We start from the raw sequence: 11,138 nt of genomic DNA on the forward strand, positions 1-11,138 counted from the left end.
AAAAGTAAAAACATTTTTTGGATATTTTTTAGTTTGTTTAATTTGGGCGTTCGTCATGTTTTGATTAAGTTTTATAATATTAAAGACTTCCGCCGATTCAATTCATATATCATGATTTTTTGTTTTTATTTTATAAACTTTTTGGAGGAAATTTTTAACCCGGGAGTTCAAGTTTTGTTTTTGATTTTTTGGGTTCTTCCGAGTTATTCATGACGGGGATGGCGGCACGCTGGGGGGGGTTTTGGGGCGGAGAAGGCAAGGCTAAGGTTTACGATTCAAGATTCCCCCATTCCCGGGTAGGTTAGGTTTTTTAGTTAGACTTTGATTAGGAAACGTAGGTATTATGTAGAATTGAAGGAGAAAGCAGATTAGGTCTTCGACAGGTTTTTTGGGTTGAATATTAGCGGTTGGTATGACCGTTTTTGGGCTCGTCGCCATTACGTTATATACCAAATAGAGGTATGTTGTATTTACCTGGGATTCGATGGATTTTTAGGTTGATTATTGTGAGGGGGCTCGTTGCCTTGTTTTTTGATTAGACCACCGCCTAAATTGTCGCGTTGAACCCTTTTTTATCGTGGCAATATTATCGGCGAAAGGAAGGATAGTAAGTTTGACCGAAGGGGTTTTACATACTTGAGAGATTTATTTGATGATAAAAAAGAAGATGAACTTTTTGGGATACAAGACAGTTGAGGGATTGTATAGAGGAAGTAAAAGGGAAAACACTTATATTGGTGAGACTTTGTATGATTCATTTCATGGGATTTGACCAAGCCCGATAGGCATGGCTTTTTGAAGCCCTTAACCGGCTTTATGGCGTTTGACTTCCCATGTTTACATTATTTAGGCCCATACACCATGATAAGGGAAATGTTTTAAGACTGGGAGATGTCTTGTGTTTGAACATTTTCCCAATTGTTATAGTCCATACAATAATAAACCCGAATACGTGAGACATACTTTTTGAGGAAATTAGGGGTTAATATAATCTTCGGAATAAATACTATTTGATACAGGACTTATGATTGAGAGGAAAATAAGAGGCCGAAAATCCCGTTATCTATATAAAAAAGGCACAATGTGATCTAGATTAGGCTCGGGTCCGAGGTTCGTTTTAAGGGATACATTGAAGGCCCCGTCCGAGGTTTTTTCGAGGGAGCTTTGGCCGTCCGGGAGTGGATCCGAACAGTGGTACAGGACACAGGGTCCCCCGGTCATTCCCCAAAGCTATGACATCGAAATTGGTAGGGTGTTTTGGCCAAGGCAGCTTTGCACATCATCATTTTTTGATTACACATTATTAATGTTTTTTTGATTAAAAAGGTCTTTTTTTTGATTTTGGGTTTTTGCCGAAAGGATGTGGGGGTTTTGATAGATCATGACGATTTAAAATTTGTGGATTAGTTACTTCCCCCTAGGAAGGAACTGGGGGCTTGGATTATGGGAGATTTTTGAAACTTGGAATGGGTTGCTTCATTTTGGGTTGGGACTCAGGGGATACGTGACGATTTGAGTTTAAGTGCCTATTTGTTTATTTTGTTGATTTTATACTTATATGCCCAACTAATCTTAGTCCCCCCCAGATGCCCCCAATAGGTTTGACGATACACCTTGCACATTTTTTTGAGGTAGATTGTTTTCCCAGATTTCATCCGAAATCTTAGTTTTAAGTGTTTGTTTAAAAAACCCCAGGGTATTCTTCCATGCCATGCCCCCCAAGATCTTTTTCCCCGATTCTTTTTTGTTTCCCAGACATTATTTGTTATTATATTGAGATATGCTTCATTCTTTGCTTGGTTGAGTCCTTTTAGACGATTTCCCGTTTTTTGGGGGAATGTTAGTTTTAGCACTTATATTATTATTAATTACGATTTTTTATTTATTCATTCATTCGTTTATCTTTTATCGTTAATAAATTATTAAAAAAGGGGAAAATTGGCTAATGAAAAGGGTTAATTAAAAGGGTTCGCCATAGGATAATATAGGTGCCCCAGCCCAAAAGAATGGGGGGAAGTTGACGAACCAGGTCTTAATTCGGCGGGCGTCTGTAGATTTCCTGCAGGCTTAAGAGCCCCCCACCTATTCACAGGGCAGGGGAAATTTAGGAAATTTCCCCCTTATTTCATTCTTTGTAATTTTCATTCAAATGGTATTAAAATTTCCAAGGGTATAGGTTCCTTATCTTATTCTTCCCCGAATGGAGGAAACCCTCTCGCTAAACTCTTAGGAGCCGGGATTTTGTTTGATTGTTTTGAGTCTGGGGGGTAAACAAAAATTTTGGGATTTTCTTTGGGGGTTTCCCAAAGGGCCCACGGGTGATTTCCGTAGGTGTTTTTACATTAATAGCATGTTTTGTTTTTTGGAGGCCCCGGGTGGTGTTGGGCTAGAGGGAAAAAGGCAAAAGTCAAGCTTATACCCGGGGCGTCGCGGGGGGAAAATGGCGACCGTTTTGGGGGGCCCTCGCCGCAGGGCATATAGCAGTCCGCCGGGGGGCCATGTCCCTCATAGGGGAAATGGGGCCCCCATAAAAGGTCGATTTTCTTTGGTCCGTATAGGGGATTTGGGGCCAAGGAGCCGAGGGCTTTTATCGAAGCATCGATGGAAAAGTCGTGTTTTAAAACACTTAATTATTTATTTCTTAAATAAAAAAGTCCCAATAAACACTTAGGGTAATTTGGGGAGTTTTTAATTTTTTTCTTTTGGGGGTGAGTTTTCGCCTTATCTTATGAATCTATCATCTTGGCGAATTAAGGTGCAAAAAGAGTGGACTAGTTTGGGGGAAGAAGTTTTCCTTTGCATTGAGAATGAATCAAAGTTTTAAATATTAATTTAATTAAGTTTTCCCCAAAATAGAGGGATTTCAGAAGTAAAACTATAAGCTTTAATCTCTAATTAGACTAAGATTGATAGGGTAAAAAAAAGGGGTCTTTCAAAACAAGAGTAAAATTTAAGTTAGTTGAGGTTGTACAATGGAAGTCGACTCAGGGTTATGATAGTTGATAGGTTCTAATATGTCATGGCCTAGGGGACATTGGTTGATAACGTAAACGAAGATTCTAGTCATATTGTGTTACTTATGGTCATGAGAGATGATATTATTCATTGTACTATATTTTCATATTTACCCATGTGGTCATTATACGTACATATATGTTTGTTGGTTGGTACCCCGAGTGGTACATCATCTTGCTAGTTTTTTCAGACCCTAAGTTAAGTGCTATGTCGCATTGGGGCAATGGTGATCTTAGTTAGATTAGTTGTCTAAGTCGGAAAAGGGTTAAGTGTGAACTTAAGTGAAGCAAGTGTTTGAGTCCTAGTTGATTGATATAGATATGAGGAATAATTAATAATTGATAGTAGTTGAGATTTGTTAAAGAAGTTAATATCTTGTTGGGACTTCTTGATAAATAGTAAATTTGTCATAATGTGAAAATATAGGGATGTTAAACGTTGATAGGATGATATGTTATGAAGAATATCCTAATGAATTAGTCTCAAGGAAAATAAAAAAGTAAATGAGTTGGTGGAATAGATAAGGTTGTTGGGTTTCACGTGGTCCTTTTGTAGTATTAAGTAAGTGATAAAAATAGAAGGTTGAAATGAGTCCGTGATAAAGAAGCTGTTACTTAGCTTGAATGATTACTAGGTAAAAAGTTTACATAGTTAATACTAGGCAAAGCGTGTCGAGATATGAAATCTTAGTTTGCGATCTAAGAAAGATTTGATGTTTCTTGGTGATCATAAGGGCTAGAGAGTTGTAATCATTAGAAGTATAAATTGGGATTAGTATGGCGAGACTTCAGATGTATTAGATGACGCCTATGTGTTGTAGCAATTTGCAGGGGTAGGTTAAATTACCAAAAATAAGAAAATTGGGTCTTTGAGCTAAGTTAGGAAGAAGCTTTAGCGATAATATGAACGGATAGTGGTTAGGGCGCACTTCGTGCCGTTGAGTTTTTCGTGTGGTTATAATGCATGTCCTTGGGTTATCGTCAACCTTCGCATTCTCATTCTTCGTTCGAGGACGAACGATGGGTAAATTGGTATCTAATGTAACGACCCATTTGGTCGTTATAGTGTTTTGACCCATTTAACCTTGTTGACCCTTTCCCAAACCGTTAGTATGATCTATGACTTAATGAAGTCATTAGGTTGGTTTCCGCAAGGTTCGGTGTAAATCGAGTCATTGATGGAGAAGTTAGTTAAGTTAGCGAGTTAGAGTTGACTAGGGTCAACGTCGGCTAAGGATGACCCCTTGTTAATGTTTTGGAAGTTCCAACATGCTAATATGATGATTTTGTACTTGTCCACAAGTTTTGGTGAGGTTCAAGGGCCGGATGGGTTTGGTTTTTGTCGCGCTCCTTATTCGATGTTTTAACCGTAGGTACGTGGATAGAAATGGCTCCGAGATTGATCATACGAACTTTTTTTGAGTGAGGTTTGAACCATTAGATCGTATCAAAATTACGAAGCCATAGCAAAAAGAATTGTCGCGTTTCGCCTCCGGATGAGAGAGTTATGCCCTTTTTAGTGAGGAGCGATTTCGGCGGGTCCGCTATAAGAACGAAGAGGCCGCTATGGCGGTACCGGCTTGCACGTGCAGCGACCTCTGCGACGACCAACGGAATCAGAAAGTCCTATTTTTATACCCCAACTCCGAACCATTACCCACAAGATCCCAAAGTCAGTTTTCAAGAGAGAAAAAGGCAAAATTCAATCCATTCTTTGGTGAAAGCATCTTGGTGGGTAAGTACCCATCTTTATTTGTTCCTTTTCCTTTCTTCTCCAAGTTCCATAATGTCACGACCCAACCCCGTAGGCCGTGACTAGTGCCCGATACGGGCACCCAAACACACCTATCACACGCTATCACGAGGGCATATCAAACGCATACAAGTATATAACGATAAGCCGACTAGGGGCGAGTTCCAAATATATAAAATTTCCGGAAAAATTTCGGCGAGTTTCCTTTGTTTTTACGGACTATCCAAAAATAACCACAACGCACGAGAAAAATACCAACAAAGGTCACACGGGGCCAACAGAGCAACATATATATATATATGCGGGCCGACAAAAGTGCCACGGCGAATGAAATCGCCCAAACACAACATATACAAACACGGCTGGACGGAAGTAGGCACAACCCGTAAAATATGTCCCACGGACCTAAAACGGACAGACGGGAATCATATGACGGGACGGGGCCCCGCCGTGCCATGAACAAATATATACAAATGCAACGGTGAATATATACAAAAATATAAGCTCCGAATGAGAGGAGCACTCCGAATCGCGAATAGGGTGTCCTAAAATGTGTGGATCACCAAACCGTGCGTCCGTACTGCGGGCATGAAACGCCGGCCCAGAAGAAAAGGGGGTCGGTACGAAATATGTGCGAGTATGCAAAGCGAGAAAATGTAATGTACAATGCGAGATCAAATCGAAATAGGGGTACGAAAGTAAATGCATTTCCAAAATATCAAAATGTTACTTCAAAATATAACTGCATGCATAGGGCACGAAATATGGTCGCCCGCACATTGTCGATGGCGCCATAACACGGATAACACCAGAAAGTTTCAAATCTCCGAATCCCGTCACACATCACAACACGGATAACGTCAAACACGAGATAACGCCAAACATAAGTGGAACCCGGCCCTCGAGCGAGGAGCTCGGTGAACCATAATCACGGCCCATAACACCGGAATGTATCATAATGCGCACGACAACGAACCGCCCGGAACCGACGAACGATATCATAATAGGCACGAGCGGAGTAGTGAGTAATCATATGCATAAAATCATTATCATAAATCCAAAAGATAAGTAAAATAGTCATATTCGAAATCGGAATAATAATTAGTACTTTTTGTTTCAAAAGTTATCGAATTCACATACAAGGGCGTCGCGGGACCCACGGATGAGTATAGACCCGAACTGAGCCCCGCCTATGAAAAATATACTCATTCTATATATCATACAAACTCCTACGAAAATTTCAAAGCAATCCGAGCTTTTCTGAGAAAGTTATGAGCGTTTGAACTTTTGGAATCGCTAAAGAATAAGCTTTAAAATCAAAAATCAGCTTTCATGAGATCTTTACAAATTATGAATTCCAAGGATATAAGGATCAATGTTATGGCATATGAGCACAAGAATACCAAGAAAACACATGCGAATCATAGACAAGCTCGGATTGCGAGAATAGAGTTTCTTAGAGGCTCGTATCATAGCCTACTTTAACTAAGGCATGCCAAAAAAGAAAGGTTACTTTACATACCTCAAACGCTCTCCAATATGACCCAACTCAAGCTAAGTCCAAACTATGATTCGGGCTGCCCACGATCTAAAAATAAGCCATAAAATGCCAAACATTAGCTAATGACTTTTAGGCCTCAATTTCCAAATTAAGCCTTAATTCTCTCTGAAATTTGGCGGCATTTCCCCAATAAAATAGGCTACCCCGAGAATTCAACTCGGCCAAAACAATCAACAACAACAACAATAACCAACCTAGCAACATCAACAACCAATCCAGAAAGCAATACAACAATAAAAGTTTTCTTTTCCATTATTCAACAACTTACATAAATTCAATTCGACGACTTACCTTCAAGCCAAAATCGACGCTCATATATTCACATACTAACCCGAACCCATACCAACCACATTTCAAGACATTCTAAGCAATTCATACAACATTTCCAACAATCCAAATTTTTCTCCAATTCAGCCGAAAACAGCCCCAAACCGAGAGCAGCCCTTATTTTTTTTTCTTCATTTTCAAATCATGATTTGTATCCACAATTTACATTCTAACAATGCTATCTCATCAATATACCAATTACATTAAACATACAATAACCTCCAAAAACAGTCCTACATTAACAACATCATTTTGAGTCAATAACCATTCATTTCCAACCTAGAATTCATAGCGACGACGACTAAAGGATTAGCGACATTCATTCGTTCATTGTCATATAATGTGACCCATTTCAATCAACACTACACATACACATATATGGATGATTCCCAATTGTTCTTCACCTTACAATGATCATAATAAACTAACTAAGCATTAATTCATCAATTCAATATCACACCACACACATACACACCACACGGCTCAAGCACCACAAACCCAACTCATCTCCAACATTCCATATTTCATGATTTTCCTCCATTATAATATACTACAACAAGAATATAACCTTCATAACACAAAAACAAGATCAAATCTTACCTTTTTTCTCTTCAACTTCCAATAGCCTAGGGTTTCCAAAGATGAAAAATAATAGGTTGATCGCTCAACGATGCTTCCATGCTACTTAGGGACCCCAATATAGTGGGTTTACATCAATGGAATAATTTTGGAAGAGCTAAAAATGGGGGTTGAATTTGCAAGCTCTTGGCACGAGCCTCGATGGAGTTTTCGGCTCCTCTTTTTTTTTTTTTGCAAGTGTTGAAAATGAGCTAAAGATGACTAGCAAGTCATCTTTTAATCCCCGAGTTGTACAAAAATATTGGCCCACATTAATGAGTTGGATCACTTAAAAGATGACACAAAATTGTGTGGGCACCACACTCCACTATACACGCCAACATGGAAAAAGTGGATGATTTTCAACTTCCAATTTTATCACTTTTGGTCCCAAATTTTCCTAATTGTTCCATACCAATAAATTCATGCACAACTTATATCTCAAAATAAAATCAAAGGTCAAGAATCCCGACTTTGTATCCCAAATAGTTTTGTCCTTAATTTATCATAATTAATCCGGATTGTTCCAATGTACAAAAATACGGGTTCTAACATCCTCCCCCCAAGAACATTCATCCTCGAATGTTAGATTAACCTTACGGATCATACAAACAATTTGGGGAGTTTCCTTTTCAAGTATCACAACAATACATTCATAGATCAAACAACATAGTCAAATGGAGAATTGGATTACCATGTAGGCTCGAAAATAAATGAGGATACTTAACCTCTTCATCTGCTCCTCGACTTCCCCGGTCACTTCCTCTCGGTTATTATTCCGCCACGGCACTTTAATGAAGCCATATCTTTGTTCCGCAACCTTTTTGCATCAATATGGCTATAGGTATGCTCCTCATAAGATAGCTCCTCCGTGACCTGGATATCATCTACGAAAAGACTGCGGAAGGGTCACCAATACATTTACGAAGCATAGAAACATGAAATACCGGGTGAACCGCTCCCAAATAGTACGAGATCCTAACTCATAGGCAACCTTGCCTATTGTGCGAACAATCCGGTAAGGTCCAATATATCTCGGGCCGAGCTTCCCTTTCTTGCCGAATCTCATAACACCTTTCATAGGCGACACCTTCGGGAAAACCCAATCGCCAATGCGAAACTCCAAAGGTCGACGGCGATTATCTTCATATGATTTACGTCGACTGCGAGCGTCGCTAACAACCGCTCTCGAATGAGTTTCACTTTATCCTTTGCCTGTTCGGGACCACATCTCGGGCCAATCAACTCGATCTCCTCGACATCAAACCAACCGATCGGTGACCTACATTTTTACGCCATACAATGCCTCGTAAGGTGCGATCTAAATGCGGAGTGGTAGTTGTTATTATAAGCAAATTCAACAAGTGGCAAATGATCCTCCCGACTACCTGCGAAATCAATAACACGGGCTCGCAACATATCTTCCAATGTGTACGTATAGTGCGCTCGGCACGTCCGTCGGACCGGGGATGGAATGTCAGTGCGAGACTCACTGCGTCCCCAATCTGCTGAAAGGATCTCCAGTGGTATGAACTGGGCGAACTTTTGTTATATCCCCGTATTTTGTACGTTGGAATATTTTAAGTTAGTTGCGACAAGTTAAGGACAAGGCTATTTTTCGATTTGGTGTAATGTATAAGTTGTTTATGAATTTTATTGGTATGAAATATTAAGGGAAATTAGGGGCTAGAAGTTGAAATAAAAATTTCATGAAAAGGCCAAAGTGGCCGGGTGTTAAGGTGGGACCCACATGTTGAGATTTTATAAAGGACATATGAAGAGATATATGAGTAGTACATGTGAAGTTGAGCAAGTACTAAGAAGGACCCATAAGCTAAAAATGAGTGTAAGCCCTCCAAAGGGACGATTTAAGAAAACGTCTTCGGGTGATCTGACTTCGAGGGGCCAAAGCGGTATTATGAGTTTCGTATTTGGGAAAACTCCCAGAATAAAAGTTGTAGATAATTGAAATAGCTTTCCAACCATAGGTTGTGGGTTCACAAGCGACATCGGGATAAGGAGATACGGACGTTTTAAGGCAGAAAGGTCGAGCTGAACAGTGGATTCGGCCCAACCGATTCCAAGTCGGGTCAGGTGTGCCCAATACCCATGCCATTTAAGTGAAATTTTCAGCTTTCTCCTTCATTTTTCAGACCAAAACATCCAGATTTTCAGAGATGGAGAGAGAGAGAGAGAGAGGGTAGAGAGAGAAACCAAATTTTGACCACAATCTAAGCCCCCGAATCGCGAAGCTCATGAAGAGAAAAGTGTTGTACGTTACGTTGCCTTCAATTTGGGCTAAAAATCAGCCAAGAAGAAGAGGGTGACGTCTTTGCTGCATACTTAAGGTAAGACTAAGGTCCCTTTTTCATTGTTAACAAGTTTAATTAGAGTTTTAACGGATTAGAACGGAGAAAATAGTGTTATAAACTAGTTTGTTATTTTGTTGAGATTTATGGATCAAGGGGCTGTTTTATGTGGGTTAAATGGTTGAAATTATGTCACGACCCAGCCCCGTAGGCCGTGACTAGTGCCCGATCTGGGCACTCGTACCCATCTATCATTAATACTCAAGTCATGGCAAGCAAAATAGAAACGTATACATATAGAAAGGTACGACACCGCGTACACTTATACATACATATATCATATATGCAGACTGAGAATATACAGGACTCGAACATAACTAAACAGTGCTACCCACAACCCACGTTTATGTCTACAGGCCTCTAGTAGTAATAACAGAATCATATGACGGGACAGGGCCCCGTCGTACCCTGAACAAATATACACAAATATAACAAAAGTACCAAAAATGCGGGCTCCGACAAGGGAGCTCTTCAAGATAGGCGAACGGGGACCCTAAGTCGGCGACTCGCTCAAACGTGTGCTCGCACGCGCGCGGCATGAAACGCGCCCCGAAGGAAGGGGGTCGGTACGAAATATGTCTTGAGTATGTAAAGCGATGGCACAATAGCGAATCATACGAAATAAAGAGGACGGAGAAAAAGTAGTACAACAATAGGATCTCATAAAACTTACCACGAACGTAAAGCATGGCTTTTCCAAAATCATTAATGGGAGTATCATAATTAAAGAAATCATCGTGAACATATGCATACATAACATGCCCCGGCCCTCTAATGAGGGACGCGGTAAATAAAATCATCATGTGTATACATGTAACGTGCCGACCCTCTAGTGAGGACGCGGTGAAGGAATCGTCGTATTCCATCAACCCGGCCACCTCCCCCGTCATCACATCATCATCATATGTATATATTTTTATATAACATGCCCCGACCCTCTAGTGAGGGACGCGGTGAATAATGCAATGGAATTGCACGAATACATGCCACGGCCCCCGGGACGCAGTGGAAGAAATAGCAACAGCTCGCACGAGCAGAGTAGTACGAAACCATATGCAATATAAAACATACAATATTTTCCAAGACTCGAAAGAACAATCCAGATGATAGATTATTTAAAGGAAATCAGACAATAGCCATAGACCATACCTTTCGGAGTTGCGACGAATTATGTCAAAGACAAAACCTTTGGGATCGTTTATACATGGCAAAATATATCATAGAACTCAATGGAATAGTCAAGACAATAACTTTTTAATAATCGGAAATTAATCAAAAGTCATACTTGCATAACACTCAAAATCAGTCAATTAAGTTAACGTGAAAAGTTCTCGGAAATTGGGGCCCTCGGGTCGAGTCGAGGTGACATACGTAAAAGTACGAACATTAGGCTTTATGGAGCCACTTAGGAAGGTCTCAAGGTAATTCGATTCCACTTGTAGAGAGTTATAGATGTTTACGCTATTTTTCCAACAAAACATAAGGTATTTAATTCA

This window comes from Lycium ferocissimum, chromosome 12, assembly GCF_029784015.1.
Source record: "Lycium ferocissimum isolate CSIRO_LF1 chromosome 12, AGI_CSIRO_Lferr_CH_V1, whole genome shotgun sequence".
NCBI lineage: Eukaryota > Viridiplantae > Streptophyta > Magnoliopsida > Solanales > Solanaceae > Lycium > Lycium ferocissimum.